Source organism: Lacerta agilis, chromosome 13 (genome assembly GCF_009819535.1).
Source record: "Lacerta agilis isolate rLacAgi1 chromosome 13, rLacAgi1.pri, whole genome shotgun sequence".
Classification (NCBI taxonomy): domain Eukaryota; kingdom Metazoa; phylum Chordata; class Lepidosauria; order Squamata; family Lacertidae; genus Lacerta; species Lacerta agilis.
This window is the reverse complement of record NC_046324.1, coordinates 3,154,170-3,171,208: the sequence shown is the minus strand read 5'-3', so window position 1 is coordinate 3,171,208 and position 17,039 is coordinate 3,154,170. Positions and strand designations below refer to the sequence as shown.

Sequence of the window (17,039 nt, the reverse complement as noted above, 5' to 3'; positions counted from 1 at the left end):
CGCCCTCCAGGTCCCATCAGCCCCATGCAGCATGGCCAATGGGCAGGGAGAGTTGCAGCCCAGTGTTTTGCAGTGCATGAGGAGATCACTATTTGGTGGGCAATCTGTCTTTCTGGAAAGTTTGTCCACCATTATTGATCTCCTTATTGAAGAATGTTGGATAAGCTTCCTTGGAAACCACTCTATCGTGGGATTCTAGTTTTCCATACCATATTTTCTTCCCTGTTTCTCCTGTTATGTTCATTGGATGAGAAGACGCAATCCACGACGCTTTGCATAGCATCTGCAGGATGGCTTCTAACCCGAGTGTCATTCGTCTTTGGGACTCCATTGCATCTGTATTTATACATTTGAGAACTGCTTGTGATCATCTTCCATGCTGGTGGGAACTGCAATCCAGAATGTCCAGAGGGCACCAAGCTGGGAAGGCTGCCCTAGACCAACAAAGAGTGTCCATCCAAAGTGATGTGTGTCTCCATGGCCCAACTTTCAAAATTATAGATGCCACTTTCTTATATATGCTGCCCTGAAATCCATTTTTGAAGAAGGTGGGGTGCAGTTTATAAATTGTTTGAATCCGTAAATAAATTTCAACCTTCATCCAAAAACATGAAAGATGTATATATAATGAATAAAAGATGAAAGTACCCAGCCATCTGAAGATACAATGATTTTATATGCCTGTGCAAAATAAAAAGATCCAGTTACAGGTGGGTAGCCGTGTTGGTCTGCCATAGTCAAAACAAAATAAAATAAAAAATTCTTTCCAGTAGCACCTTAGAGACCAACTAAGTTTGTTCTTGGTATGAGCTTTCGTGTGCATGCACACTTCTTCAGATACACTGAGACAGAAGTAAAAGATGTTAAGCTGGTGCTGAGAAAAAGACAATGTCAGTGCCAGCAGTTCTTCTCGGGGGTGGGGGGGCATTCCACAGTTGGGGGGGCCAAAACAGAAAAGGTTCTCTCTTGTGCAAATGAAATTTGCACTTCTCTAGCAGATGGAACGTGAAGAAAGACTTCCTTTGGTGATCTTTATTTACATATGTTGCCCATTTCACAACTTTAATATATTGTTTGCATGCACAATTTTGCTCTGTCACACAAGGAGATAAATTTTCCTCACACGTTGAACTGATCCCAATTTATCTCATGCACACTGTTTGCTGAATGGGAACCAATACTGTACATTTCCTGTGAATGAAGCACAATAAATGTTGGCTGAATGCTGGCCATGCTGGTGAGTGTTACCAACTTTACATGTGAACAAACCTAGCTGAATGGCTAGCAGATGACAGGGACCTGCCAAACCCAGCATCTCAGATGATTTAGCTGTTCCTAAATTTGTTCCTGACTCTGCGAACTGTGAGCTGGAGTTATGGCTGGGCTTCAGGAGCTGCTAACACCTATTGCAAGAGTAGCACCAAAACAAGGTGCTGGAAGGGCCCTCAGCATTGGAACTCCTTCCACAGAATGTCTGCCAGATCCTTATCTCTGCTTTGTTTATGAGAGCAGTTTAAACTAAAATTAAGGGGTGGGTCAATTTAAGCTCCCAAGTATTACTACAGTGCTTGATAAAGAATTTTAAATCCAAATGCAAACACCCTTTCGCATCTTATACATGCCTACTCGAAAGTAAGAGCTGCAGTGGCACTTACTCCCAGTCCAGATAGGTTTGTAGATTGTAGCAATAGCTAATTTACTATCTGGATTTTAACTGATAAGTAATTAATGGATTAAGAATGCTGGATCAGGCCAATGGTGTACGTAATCCAGCAAGCTTTTCAGATACCTGTGGGAAGTTGGAAAGGGTGACCTGAGCCCAAGAGCCCTCTTCTTCCCACCCAGCAGATGGAATTCAAATCGTCCTGCCTCCAAGTGTGGAGGCAGGGCAAAGCCATCCTGGCTAGTAGCCACTGAAACACTTCTCCATGAATACCAAATATCTGTATATTGCATCTCTTAAAAGTTGGTTTTTTAAGGGTGAGGGATAAGGAGAGCTTTTCAAAATCATTAAGTCCTTAGTCTGCTGAAATTGTTGATTTCTGATCTTGCCTCCTGAGGTCTGTGCATTTGATCAAGTTTTTTAATGGTAAAACAAACAAAAGCAAGTGTAAAGTTGGGTTTACAAGTCGGGCTGACTCTGAAAACAGTTGAAGACGGCTGATTTTGTGGTCTTCACACATTCAGAAAATAACCTGGTTCCTTTTTGTTTTTTTCAAGTGCATCAGGAAATAAGCTTGGCCTACGCTCCGGATGCTGGGTCAATGTATATCCTGCGACTGTTTCATTGTCTTTGTTGACACACGTTTCATTCATGTAGTCAGCACTGTGTGGCTGGCAGGTGTGCTATTTATCTCTCTTTTGTGGGTGTTCCTAGGCAACCTCTAATGCTAATAGTACAGTAACTTGCATCTAATGTGGAATTTATTCTCTTTGCTAGGTGCCCAGAATTTTGGCTACATGCTCATGGTTTACCAAAGACATGAATGCTGCCTTTTCTGTGTTGGTCCCCAGATTGTGGAACTTCCACCACTCAGAGATGTGTGTTGCCTTCATGCCTCAGATGTTTAAATGTACTTTAAAAGCCCATATTTTTTTCGAAACACTTTAGAAAAGGAAAATGTTGTTTTCCAGGGAGCTCTGTTAGGTGCTACATCAGTTTCTGCTACATCTTTTTACTGGCCTATATTTTTTTTTTTTAAACTGTTAAATATTGCCTTTAGTTTGCTTGTATTTATTATACTTTTATGATATAGGGAGTTGCCTTGAGTGGACTATGTATAGGAAAGCAACCTATAAATAATGCTATAAATAAATTAAATAAAAGAAGTTGGAGTGTGTGTGTGTGCTTTTTTTTAAAAAAAGTATTTTGTCTCTTTTTTAAGTACGTAATGTAAAATATTTTCTAAAACATAAAAAATACCCAATAAGTCATGCTGTCAGGGCAGGTGTTGGGAGCAGGTCAGCAATAACTCACAAGGCATCAGTGAAGTTAACTCTTTATTCAAAGAAACAAAAAAGCTCAGGCCTAGTGAGCATTGCAACTCTTCCCAGTAGGTCTTGCCCCAACGAGGCAGTTGTGAGGACTGACGGTCTCCACCTTTCCACGGCTCTTTAAGTCTCCTCCTCCCCCAGGTCCTTCCCAAGCAATCTGAGACTCGAACACCTTGTCTCTGCTCTGCCCTCTTCATACCTCTGTGGGTTCTGGGAGACCAGTGGGGAGGGAAGCTGGTCACCGCAGGAAGAGGGGGGATCCCTGGCTTCTTCAGCAGCCTGACTCCACTCTGCCTCTTGGCCCCCACTCCTCCCCAGCTTCCACGGCTGCCTCTGATTTTGGGCTGCCCTCTGACAGCCTCTTCCTGATCACTAAACCCTGTTACCTCTTCAGCTTCTGACACCTCTTCCTCCCAGTCTGCTCCCTCTTCTCCCTCTGACCACTCATTGTCATCTCACCCCCACTCCCCGGGCTCTAAGCCTTCTTCCCTTGGGGGGTTCCCCAGCTGTCCAGTCCATGGCACATGCTGAGGTGAATTGGAGCTTAATGTGCATAGTAAATGGGGAATAGAACAGTAGCCTTAAACACCCCAAAGGAAGGAAGTCAAGAATTATTGTGACATCAAACATGAGGTTAATACAACTCTAGGACTTCCTGTTCAGGCACTAGGTGGGGACAAAAAGCATTAACGAAATGTGACATTCTTAGCATTTACTACAAACGGTTTGCCTCATCTTCACTAGGGGTGTGGAAGAGATTTGTATGAATTCTGCATCGAGAAGCAAACTGTCCTTACTTTGGGCAGATTCAAGGTTTTCCTGAGCTGAAGTGTGATCTCTCCCATGTGGCTAAACTGAAGCGAGGGCCTCCAAAGTCCATCGGGTGCTTCAGTAGTTCAAATGTAATAAAAAAAATGCCACAGGTACCATTTCTCCCCAAGATTGCCATGTTAAGGAAATATCATTGGGGGTGGGGTGGGGGGCCTCTTTGTGACTGACAGGCGTCTCTAATCAGAGGGAATTTACCCTGTCTTTCAAATCTCAGTGGTTTGCTGAAGGGCTGCTGAGGCTTCACCTTGTTGTCTGTTCTGGGCTCTTGTTTCTGCTAACAGCACTTGCTAGGAAAATGTTGGATATTCAAGTGCTTCTGCCTCTGGGCCATAAACCCCCAGCTTTGCAGTTTATTTAGAGTTTATTTAGAGTTTATTTAACTTTTGAAGCTGTTTTTTTATATAAAAAAAACACATTGTAACTCCCTAGCCCCTGCCCTCAACATTAGAAACTTCTCAGGTTAATTTTCTTGATGGACCTCTGTGATGTATGACATTTTTATAATAAAACCACCCACAAAACCACAAGCAGAGAAGCAAATCCCTTTCAGATCTCCCCTCCTCCTCCTTCCAAAAAAACAACAACCTTCAAAAGTGCCCAGTGCGAACTAGCCTGGACCTATTTTTCTACTGTCTTTTCAGTCCAGATCAGAATGTTCAGGAAGTGTTAAGGCCAGAGGACAACCCCTTTCCAGTACACACGCTCATCAGGAAGGTGTGGAACTGCATCAGAACTTGCATGGATCACATTCTCGATACATCCCTACCTCAGTTCACATATATGTGTGGCTTTCTTGTGCTTGACCTGGAACTGCAGTTACAGCAGAAGGCTGCGGTGTGATTGCTGGCAGGAGTGAGACCTTGTCAGCACACAACACCTGTGCTCAGAGATCTGCACTGGCTGCCAATTTGCTACTGGGCCAAGTTCAAGGTGTTGCTCTCAGGATATAAAGTCCTTAACAACTTGGGGCCAGCTTACCTGTGAGATTGCCTCACCATATACAACCACTTGACTCCTTCGATCTGTGGAACTGGCACTGCTACAGGTGCTACATATTACCTGCTCAGCACCTGAAAGAAATCCAATATTTTAGCATGGCAGCACTTGCACTTTGAAACTCCCTGCCTATTGACATTGTTTAGACCAGCCTCCCCAGATAGACTGGGTGCTGGTGTGTGTTTGTTTTGAGTTTCTTGCTGAATTAATTTGTTTTTTTAATGTTTTAAGTAGTTGTTTTCAACTGTTTTTACATTTTATAGTAATGTCTTCAAATACCGCTTTGAGCTGTTTTACAATCAAGCAGGGTATACAGTACATTTTATGAAAGAAAGAAAGAAAGAAAGAAAGAAAGAAAGAAAGAAAGAAAGAAAGAAAGAAAGAAAGAAAGTCACTGAAAGGCAACACTGTCTAGTGGAAGGCAGATGTAACACAAATGGACAGGAGGAAGGGAACTCTCAGCTGGAGCACAGGAAGATCTAGATATTGATTAGATGTAATGGGAACACTGTGGGTGTAGCTGAAAAAGTTTCCAGGGTGTATTTCATTTCCAGGCTCCGTGGAATAATTTACATCCCTTTGAGTACATTCTGAAGAAGCAAGGTGATGTTTACATGTCTTTTTTTAGATGGTTACAGAAACACGCACAGCTTGTTCAGCAAACCCAGAGAGCTGCCTCCTGTTGCATCAGAGCATTGAGCCATCTAGCTAAGTTACACTCTTCATCAACTGCCAGCAGCGCTCCAGGATCTCAGGGAAACGACTTTCCCCTACCTTGTCTGGAGGTGCCAGGGAATGAACCTGGGACCTTCTGCATGAAAAGCTGATGCTGTGCCACTGAGCTGTAGCTCTGGTGGTTGGCTCAGCCAATGGCTCTATTGCTCAGGCGCCTTAAGACACAAGTAGCTGCCATTAATGCCAAGAGAACACATTGAGCTGCAGTTTGTCACTTCAGTGGCTGTGAGTTAATCAGAGAAGTAATGGACTCTTGCTCCACACAGACAATACATAAATGGAATTAATTTGCTTACTAAAGAATAAGGTAGCAGTGTCATTTAACACCATTGCGATAGTGCTGTGATGTGCTCTATGTTGGTTGCCCTTTTAGTTGTTGTTGTTCAGTCGTTCAGTCGTGTCCGACTCTTCGTGACCTCATGGACCAGAGCACGCCAGGCACGCCTATCCTTCACTGCCTCTCGCAGTTTGGCCAAACTCATGTTAGTAGCTTCAAGAACACTGTCCAACCATCTCATCCTCTGTCGTCCCCTTCTCCTTGTGCCCTCCATCTTTCCCAACATCAGGGTCTTTTCCAGGGAGTCTTCTCTTCTCATGAGGTGGCCAAAGTACTGGAGCCTCAACTTCAGGATCTGTCCTTCCAGTGAGCACTCAGGGCTGATTTCTTTAAGGATGGATAGGTTTGATCTTCTTGCAGTCCATGGGACTCTCAAGAGTCTCCTCCAGCGCCATAATTCAAAAGCATCAATTCTTCGGCAATCAGCCTTCTTTATGGTCCAGCTCTCACTTCCGTACATTACTACTGGGAAAACCATAGCTTTAACTATAAGGACCTTTGTCAGCAAGGTGATGTCTCTGCTTTTTAAGATGCTGTCTAGGTTTGTCATTGCTTTCCTCCCAAGAAGCAGGCATCTTTTAATTTCGTGACTGCTGTCACCATCTTTTTAGTAGGGTTGCCATATTTCAAACAGTTGTTGAGTTGTTTTTAGTTTTGCCAAAAGTTGTTGAGCTTTTTTGGCAAATTCACAAAAAAAAATTCTGAGCTATCTTTAAGGAAAGTCACCAAAAACGACACTGCCGACAGCCATATGTCCGAATTTTCCTGGACATTTTAAAAAAGCGATTTCCATCCAGACACTACTTCCAACTGCAGTATTCCATATATGTTCAGGAAGCTCTGCATGTATGGCAACCAAAACACCATCTGGTGCACACATCAGCAACCAGGTGCTACCAGGCCACGTGGAAGGCTCTTGCGATGGTAAACAAAGCCCTGGACAACTTGGGTCCAGTATACCTCAGGGATGACCTGAGCCCTTAGACCCTACCTCAGTCACCCAAATAATCCAAATAATCCCGTGTGTCACAGAGGCCCAACTGACTTCAGCCAGAAGCCATTTAGCATTATTGGTCCCTTCAGAGATTTGGCAGGCATCCTCGCCTTTTTCACTTTCTTGAAGTCTTTTTCATGCCAACAGGCCTATTCAGCTGTTTAAACATTCAGCCAGTCACTAATTTTGATTAGTCACATTCTTGCTTTTCCAATGCAGTGCAGTGGTGAGAGTGTTGGACTCGGAGCTGGGAGACCAGGGTTCAAATCCCTGCTCCTTCAGGAACCTCCCTGGGTGATCTTGGGCCAGTCCCTGCCTCTCAGCCTTGCTTGCCTCACTTACCTCACAGGGTTGTTGCGGGAGGTGGGGACTATTATATACACTACCTTGAGCTCCTTGGAGAAAAATGGAATACAATAAATAATAATGGTTATTTTGTACTGCTTTTAATTGTGTTTTATATTTTATAATTGTACAGCATCCTGAAGTTTTATGATATTGTAATATATACCTTTTTATAAATAATTATTAAATTTGTTATGTGAAGTCATAATCATTTATCAATACTCGGAGTGCAAGCTTTCACTCAACTAAAGACTGAATTGATTAATTGGCGGGCAAGGAGTGTGAACTGAATTGTTGGTAATGAGATGTAAGAGCATATTTATTCATTTTGAGTTTGCTTTTTAGGCATCTTACTCTAACAGGAATTGAAACAATTAAACTGTTAAAGATGGCGCCAATTAAAAATTACTTAATTGTTCAGTAAGAGACTTCTTCTTCTTCTTCTTCTAAATCAGTGGTTAGAGACTCCAGGGGTGCCTGCACTCAGCCAGGGGTTGGTATCCTTGGAATGAAGGTGTAGACAGTGGTGTCTTTCGGATGCAAGCTTTTATTTACACACACATGTGACCTGAGCATAGGATGGAGGGGCTCACAGCAGATCTTGCTTCTCCACTAGGCTCGGGTGAAGCCTCAAATCCAGCACAAAGCAAGACCCTACAGCCTCCAGCATCAGCCAAAACTCCCATACCAGCTCTGGCTATTGTTGGTCTACCTTACAAGGTGGGGTCACTTCCAGCAGCTGAGAGGGGTAGGGGGATTCCCCCATTGTCTCTAAGGCAATAGGGCAAACTCTTCCTGAGGTAAATGGCTGGCTAAGGTCTTTACCTAACAAAGGAACTGGTTGGGCTGGTTTCCTCTTATAGATTCTATTCTCACCTATACAGGATCCCCAGCCACTCCAAAAAACTATAGCAATACTTTTAAAAGACAACTGGACTGTGTCCACTTGGGTCGTGGAACACAGTTTGATCTTCTCCCAGGAAAGGAGTTAGAAAATAGAATACAAACCATCCCAACGTTTTGTGCACCAATCAATTAAAAAATCACATTTCTAATTTTAATGTTGAATAATAAACCACTTTTCCATGCAAAACGCTCAAAGGGATGTGCAAGATCAAAAGAAATCACAACCCCAAAGCAATAAGCATCACCATAGAACACTTAAAGTATCAGCAAAGCACACGATAAATCAGATCCAAAATCCGTTTACACCAGCCTTGGCCAGCCTGGTCTCTCCAGATGCTTTAGGCCACAACTCACATCAGCCCCAGGCACCTGCTCAGAGTTATAGTCCAAAACCTCTGTAGGGCTGCAGGCTGGCCAAGGCTGATTTACACCAAGCTAGGTGGGGAAACTGCTGCATCTGAATCATCCTAAACTTTGAAAGAAGTAACTTCAAATCTCCGGTAGGCTGATGGTGGCGACTGAAATGGACAGTCTGGTTTCTGGCTATGTTGTTGCCACTCTCCCCTTAGGGTATGTTTAGCTGTGCAAAAGTGCAGCAGTTGTGTAACCACTGTAAACGGGAGTCATGAGTGATACCAGTAATATTCCAGAGCGCTTACGTAACTCCTGCTTACCGTGTGTGTCTATGAATGATATTCTCGGGCTGTGATCACGGTTAATTATACATTCCAATTGCTCGTCTTTATCTGGGACAGCCCTAACGTTCTGAAGGCTCCTCTTCCAATGTCCTTCCTTATGGTTTTGGGGTGGTTTTTTTTTGGGGGGGGGTAGGGTGGGGTGTTAAAAAAGATGTTTGGGTGAATGGCCAGAGGTGCCATTCTACGAATCTCAGCTCTGTTTTCGGGACTCAGTAACAAGGATGGGGAACCTGTGGCTCTCCAAATGTTGTTGGATTCCAACTCCTGCCAGCCTCAGCCAGCATGACCAGGAAAAGCCCCAGGAAGGCTCCCCATCCCTGTCCTTCAGAGTTCATCCCTATAGGGCAGGAAGAGGCAGTCCCTGGTCTCCAGCAGGGCACCACTGGCCAGGTGGTCACATTCTCCAGTTGATTAAGGTTCATCTTGAACTGTTGATAGTATATCATATGCTATTCTGCACACCGGGTGAGGCCAAGCTTTCATTGCTTATGGGGCATTACCCTTAACCTTGTCGCACAGCACAGCAGTGGGCTCCCCCATTTTTTAGCTGCAAATTGTTTTCCACAATGCACTGAATTGTGTCATTCCAGTGCATGAATGCTGGCATCTGTTTGTCTCGGGAGACAATGGTGGAGTGCACCTTTGGGGGGGTCAAACTGTTGGAGAGTAACAGCACCTGCTGTGGCTGAAGAGGTTGATACAGGAGAGACACATTTTGTTGCAGCTGGGGCAGATGCAGATGTCTGGTTGTGCTGCTGCAGATGCACCATGGCGTTTCTTCTCCCTCTGCTTCTCCTAGTGGTCATTCCCCCTCTGGTTCACTGCTATAGATGCACGACCTGTCTCCAGGTGCTGCGACCATCTGCAAGGGATCCCCACATGCCAGGATTGATGTTGCCAGCCTTCAGCCGTGTTTGCAGACATCTTTGAAATGCAGAGTTGGTCTGCCAATGGGCCTGGTTCCCCGTAGAGCAAGTCCTTAGATGGGCATGACAGGAAAAAATAAAATGGTGGCCACAACCAGATTTTGGCATGCAGGACTCAATGGTTTGGGAGTGGAAGAGGCTATGGACAGGCAAGAACCAGTGTACTGAACCCTGCCAAAAACAGGGGGCCTGACAGCTGCCTGAGGAAGCTGTATATGCTGATGCCTGATACAGTTGCCTCCAACTCCCAGCAAACCCATCCAGCATGGCTAGGGAGATTGTGGGAGTTGCAGCCGAGCAACATCTGCAAAGCCACTGGTCCCCCATCTTGTAGGAGGCCAGTCTTTGCCAATCTGGTGCTTTCCAGCTGCTTTAGATTACAACTCCCATCAGTCCTAGCCAGCAGGGTCCTGTTCCCATCAGTCCCAGAATTACCCAGTTGCACAGTCTGTGACTGATGGGAGTTTTAGTCCCATACAGCAGGCACGCACCAGGTTGATGAAAGCTTCAGCAGGTGGAATTGAGTCTTTAGTGATATGTCCATTAATGGACACTCAAGGAGCCTGGAAGTAATGTAGGAATTGAGTGTGGCAAGTATTCACTTGCCCTGTTTCCTTCCCTTGGTGTTCTAGAGAGAGATAAATATGCTTCAGACTAGGCCTAGACCACGTTTGCGTTTACACCCCAGAAGCACACTCAACTATGAAAATAAAACATTTGCAAGCAGTTTTTCCTCCCTCATGGGCAATGATGTTACTTTACAAAGGATTATGGAAAGCAAACAAAATTTTCCAAACGTGCATGCCGAGTGCTGGAATGCAGTGTGTGTGTGTGTGTGTGTGTGTGTGCGTACATGGAAGTCCAACAGCAAAGAAATCCTTGATGCCAAGGATTAGTTTGCTAGGTGGAGCACCTAACAAGATCTGCTCGGTCTGCTGGATAAAGAGCTGGCTGTGGTGTCCTCACATTTCCTGATGTTGCAAGACTTCTGGCATCTGATTCATGATGCAGGCAGCCCAGGCCTTTTCAGCTAAAGCTCTTCATTTTGCAAACTAAAGAGGGAAGGGAGAAAATATGAAGGTATTTACCAAGTAGCTTGGGGGTAGGGTGGAGGTGTCCACCGAACATTATCAACTGAGGGCCCAACCGATTCATCTCAGCAGGGCAGGGGGCATGGGCATAGCCAGGATTTTTGTTAGGGGGGCAGAACCGACATGGTTGGAAAGTTAGTTATGTATTTCTATTGTTTTACTTGATCGGGGGGGGGGGCAGCTGCCCCCTTCCCCCCGGCTACACCCATCCCAGGGGTGGGGGAGAAAGCACACAACTGCCACCCACCCACCCACCCTTTTCCAAATCAAGTTTTCTCCTTCTCACTTGCCACTCTTTTGGCTACTGGTGGAAAATATTGAATTTATATCCCTCCCCAAGGAGCCCAGGGCAGCAAGACAAGCAGAAGCTTGGGGGGGGGGGATTTTAATTGGAGGAAATGACACTGAGGAAATGATTAAGCATCCCCTTCCTTTCTGTCTCTGAACAAATTTCATACCCACCAATATTCCTCAGATAAAATAGGAACATTTTCATCTGAGGAATGTTGGAGAGTCTGCTGCCCCTTCAGCGTCTGCTGTTTCTCCCATCCCCAGGAGTTCTCACTCACCCCAACTGACCCTCCTCTATCACCCATTTTTTTGTCCCAACCCCTCAGAGCATTTCCTGTCAGAAGAAGGGCAAATGCCGCCACCATTACACCATTGGGACACAGCACACGCTGTCGTGAGAAAAGCCCTTAATTCCGATTTTTATTTTATTCTTTGGTGTATTTAAAAAGAAACCAATAAAAAAAATTAAGGGACAAGATTAGACTTGGAGGTGGATTTTTTGATTATTTTTTTTAAATGAAGACTCCTTGAGCTCCACTCCTCCTTTCCTCCCGCCCAGGGTGGTCCTGCCCTCTGCCCACATCTCAAGGCTGGCACATCACACGGGGCTGGGCCTCTGGGGTGGCGGCCTCTCTTCCTCCTTTCCCACTCTCCAGCAGTCATTACAAGCTGCCCAAGAGAGGAGGCCAACAGCAACGGCCATGGAGAGGTCATGAGTTGCTCTTTCGCAGCTACCACTGCCGCTGCTGCTCAGAGCAAGCACCGGCTCATCTTCTTCTCTGAGCTCAGAGGAGGTGAGGGAAATTGGGACATTCCAGGATCAAATCGGAAGTCAGAATGGCTTCTGTAATTCTGGGACCATCCCTGGAAAATAGGGACACTTGAAGGGTATGAGACCAGTTCGTTGCACTGGTTCTGAAATATAATATTACTTGTGCAGAGCTGGTTCCAAGGGTGTAGTTTGACCCTACCTGTTTTTGCATATATGCACCATCCCACTTTATATGAAAACCATTTCACATCCCACACAGATTCTGGCAGGGCCCACTAAGCAAAATATGCGGGTCACAGTACAGGGTTGGCGGCTGCAGGTCATGATAGCTACCCCTTGACAGTTCTACAGCACTTCCTTGACTGTTAACCTCAGATTAATTTGCGGGCAACTTTCCAAGGTTCTCTCACTCCAGCCACAGAAATGCTGGGCCAGGTTCCTCGTTAGTCATCTCTTGGCTCTGCCTTGTCCTTTGCTAAGCACATCTAGAAACAGTTCTCCTCACTCTGCTTAAAAAAACCAATCATTTAAATTGCTAGGCAAACTCTCTTAGAAGAAAAGGGCACTGAAAAAAGAAGAATGTTGTTGTTTTCTCTTGCTAGCATCAGGCAGCCAAATCCTGTGCACATCTGCTCAGAAGGAAGTGTTCTGTGGCACTTGCTCTCAGGTAAGTGTGTGCAGGACCACACCCTTTTAAGTCCAATGTAAATGTGCAGGGGACTGAATCCCTTAAAATGCAATATATCAATGTGCTTGGATTTACACTTTTCCCAACAACCAGGCGCACTGGTAGGTATGTAAGTGGTTCAGTACACAGGCTCAGGATACACATTTGCATAGAATTAGCATGTGCTAATTTATATGTATTGGTGCAAATTTACGGTGACTTTCAGAGTGGGTGGGTGGGGTGAACTCTTGCTGTTGGGACGTACCCTGAACCAGGGGCGCCATCTAGGAGGGGCTGAGGGGCCCCTTGAAAGTTTCAGGGAAGGGGCCGGGCCCCCTCAACATTCTGTGGTCTGCAGTGCGCCTTGCGGGGCCTACCTGCAGCTGTGGTGGGCCTCATGGCTTCCTCCCATCTTGTGATGTCACCTGTGTACTGGGCACCTCCAAAGTTGGGCGGGACCCGGCACCTGTGCCCTGAATCTGCTAACAGATTTTCTGGATCCAGGAAGGACACCACATGCAGGTGGTTTTCTTATTTATTTGTTCCGTGCATTCTGTCCTACCTTTTTTCCTCCAAGCTCATTTAATCCCCAGAACAACCCTTTAAGGTAGGTTAAGCTGAGAGGCAGGGACTGGTCATTTGGGCCACCCAGTGTTGGGATTTGAACCCTGGTCTCCCAGGTACACTGCAATGGTCCTCTGCCCCGCCTGCCACCAAGAACTGTTGCTTGTAAACAAATTACTGTAGAACTAAATCAGGGGCTGCTGGAAAAGTGAAGATGATATGTGCCTGAGGTTTCCCCAGCCCTATGCTTTGTCGCTTGTCCAATTGCTAGGGAAGAAAAATAATATGAGTTTTAAAAAGTAAGGTAAGGGGTAAGAAAAGGCCTGGCCCCCAAGCATTTTAGTGCAGTTTTTTAGTACACATTTTTGTATGCCACATCTGGCAAAACAACAAAAAAAACCCTACAGATTTTTGCATCTTGGCTGTGAGTCCTGGAAGATCTGTTCCTTGCCTTGCAGGCTAGTTGTTTTGGTTCACATATAGTTTCAGAACGTTTGAATTAGGTAAGTCCACATCTAAATGGGAACCCAGACAAAGTTTTCACCCATCCTTATGCCCCTAACAATACCTCTGGAAATGGAGAGTATTATACCTAAAATAAAAGCTTTGAAAAGTTTTGAAAGAAAACAGCTATATTGAGTCCCCCCGCCCCACAAATGGGTAGTATGTCAGTACTGGCAGGGATTATTATTTTTTTAGAATGCAAGAAGAGTCTGCCGGGGACCTTCTAGTCCAGCACCATGTTCTCATAGTGGCTGGCCAGATGCCTGTGACAAACCCCCAAACAGGATCTGAGCACAAGAGCCCCCTTCCCACCGGTGGTTCCAGCAACAGCTATCCAGAAACACTCCTGCCTCCAACCATCGTGGCTCGTAGCTGTTGATCGCCTTCTCCGCCATGAATTTGCCCAATCCTTGTTCAAAGGCATTCAGGTTGGTGGCCATCACTGCTTCCACAGTTTATCTATCTATCTATCTAGTCTAGTAGCACTTTAGAGACCAACTAAGTTTGTTCTTGTATGAGCTTTTGTGTGCATGCACACTTCTTCAGATAGTTTATCTATGTGATTTTTGACGGTAGGCCCTACAGAGTGCTGGCACCTCTTGTTTGGTTTTGCTGCCATTTTGTGCGGACATCCACGGCACTTCCATCAAGATATGAGTACCTGGGACTCCTTTTTTACCAAGATGACAAGACATTACCAACAATAATTTAAAACATTCAAAAAATCAACATCAACAGTAATCATAAGACAGATTAAAGCACGCATCAGCATGACATCTGGGTGGGCTCTGAGAGATTTCAGTTGGGATGTCCTTGCTTTGCTATAATTTAAAAATCAATTTAAAATGTTGCACTTTGGGGTTGTTAATAATGTAAAAAATAGTATTTTTTAAAAAACACTGAAACATTTATGGGGCGGAGGGAAGCTGTTTCAAAGCAGGACCGGGGTCGGGGCCCGCCCTCCGAGCTTCCCTTCCAGAGGCGAGGCTGAGTCAGAGGCGGCGGCGGGGCGGGGCGGGGCTCGGTTGGCGCGGGAGGGCGGCGCCTGCCCGCGGCCGGAGACGAGCGGGGACCCGCGGCTGGTACAAAAACCCCACCCCGGGCGCCTCTCGCTCGTGCTCAGCCGGACTCGGAGTGTGCCGCCGCCACCGCCTGCTCGGTAAGTCTCCGGGGGCGCAGGATCCGGAGCGGCTCCGCCTGCCGCGCGGCGTTCCCCGTAATCTGGATTGACTCCGAAGTGAGGCGGCAGGAGAATTGCACTGCCTTGGTGTGCTTACATGAGAAGTAAGTCCCGTTGAGTTCAGTGGGACTTACTCTCGCGTAAGCGCGCTCGACTCAGCCTCTCCTTTATACGGGGGTGGGGTGGGGTGCGTGTGTCTGCTGGGCAAAGGTTTGCCCTGCAAAGGAACTCGGGGAGGATTGGGGCCGGCGTCCCTTCTGCACTTACCCGGGAGTAAGCCCAATTGGAACCGGCGGGACTGACTTCGGAGGAGGGCTGCGACGGCTGGGAGTGACCCTCGGTGCGCTTCGGAGAAAATCTCCATAGGATCGGGCGTTTAGGCTGACGTCCTACCAATCCTGACTTGTAGGAGTACCATGCGTCCTGATTTTTCCGGACATTAACGGGATTTCAAAGGCATAATTGGCGTCCGGGTGGGAATTCCCGAAAGGTGGCGCTTCTTTGTCCTGGATCTTAGGCAAGTCAATCGCCTTCCTGAAAAAAAGCTCAAGAACTTTCGAGTGTCCTGGTTTTTACTTTTTGAATTATGGTAACCCTTTAATTTGGGAGTAAACCCAGAGCCACATGTGTGTGAAGTGTGCAGGGACACCAAGCTGTCAAAGCAGAAATGCAAAATGGAAAAGGTTTCTGGGCTGTTCAAAGTGGCAACAAGCTCCTTAAAAATAGCATATTCTAATCTACAAAAGGGAAAAACAAATTTTCATTCTGTTGGGGTGAAATGCAGGCTAGCAGAATGTGACAAACATTTTCTAGTGTTGTCTTTCTGCTTACTAATCTCTTGCAATACATTTAATTTTAATTTTTGCTAGTTCACATACCTGGCTGCATTCTCAGCCTTTTTCTGCATCTTCGCTCCCCAGGTCTTTGATGCCCAGCACCTGGCCTGTTGACTCCCCCAAGCAGAGTTGGGTCCTGTGTGTGGACTCTCTGCTTCTGTCCTTTCTTGGTGCTTTAGAATCCCAGAATGGTCGAGGTGGAAGGGACCCTGAGGGTCATCTAGTCCAACTCCCTGCAATGCAGGAATCAAGTTTTGCCCAAGGTGGGGCTCTGGCGAAGAGTTGCTTGCTCTAGCTGGTGAGGCAGCATCCAAAGGAACCTTTGGAATAAGGGGCCGTTGGAAAATACTAAAGCTTCTGAATGGTTAGACCAGGCTTTAAGCCTTCTGTGTGAGCTGTAGCCTTGCATGCTTTGGGGACAGCTGAAAGAGAACCGCCTTCTTTTCTGGGGTGTAGTGCTGCAATAACAGTAGGTGTCCCAGAGAGAGCAATGCAGTGTGCTCATTTATTCAACACCCCTCTTTTTGGCCCTCCAACTCCAGGAGGCAAGGATCGAGTATCCTGGCTTGAGAGCTTTCCTTTAAAAGTTTCTGGGCACAAAACACCCACCCACCCCATGCGTGGCTCCCTTCCCCCAAGGCTTGTGTAGGAGACTGCCCCACCCCTTGGTGCCCTCTCTGCCAGTGGCCCATTGCCAGCAAATCCCAAAGGGCAACCCAGGGGGCAAGGACTGGACCAGAGCCCATCCCGAGAGGACATAACTGGTCATGATGACTGCTGGTGCTGTGTTAATTTCCCTGCTGGCCTTTGCTAGCTGTGGAGATTCCCTCTCTCGGCTATTAGTTTCAGTCCAAGCCTTGGGTGTGTCCCCCTTCTCGCCCGAACGGCTCTCCTGTTACGTCATTCTGAGAAATATGCTCTTCTCGCCCCACACTCCCGAGCTTGGCATGTTGCAGCAAGTTGTGCAGTAAGTAAAGATTTACTGAGAAAGGGCCACACCCGCCCTGCATGCTCCGTTTGGGGGAATTATGGATGACTGCAGTAATAGGAGGTGGTTGCCCCTGAATGAAGTCCACAACCCCGCAACATCTCCCCAATTAGCCGCCCCCCAAAAATCTTCAAAAACCAGTTGCTACCTCTGGCCCAACAGTAATCTAACATCTGGATGATTGTATCATCTTTGCAAGCTTCTTGTGAAATGGTTGCGGCAGTGGGGTGGGGGTGGTCCTTCAGATATTTGCTTGTTTTGTGAACAGAGCTCACTGTCTCTCGACCTGAACCTACTTTGCATGGTTGTTGTGAGGCTAAAAGGGGGTCAGTTGTTTTTGTTTTGTAACATGTTACAGTAAAAGCATATTTGTAAATAATTTTA

General features: G+C 46.2%; 1 protein-coding gene across 2 annotated transcripts in view; it reads left to right on the top strand.

Moving 5' to 3' along the window:
* Window positions 1-14,715: 14,715 nt before the first annotated feature.
* The window catches only part of ANXA2 (annexin A2), a 37,187-nt gene continuing 34,863 nt past the window's right edge, over window positions 14,716-17,039 (top strand). The window contains exon 1 of one of the 2 annotated variants that reach the window (XM_033167135.1): window positions 14,716-14,810. The gene's annotated coding sequence lies outside the window, so the exon portion shown is untranslated. The remainder of the gene's footprint in view (window positions 14,811-17,039) is intronic. The other variant, XM_033167136.1, reaches the window with a different exon arrangement.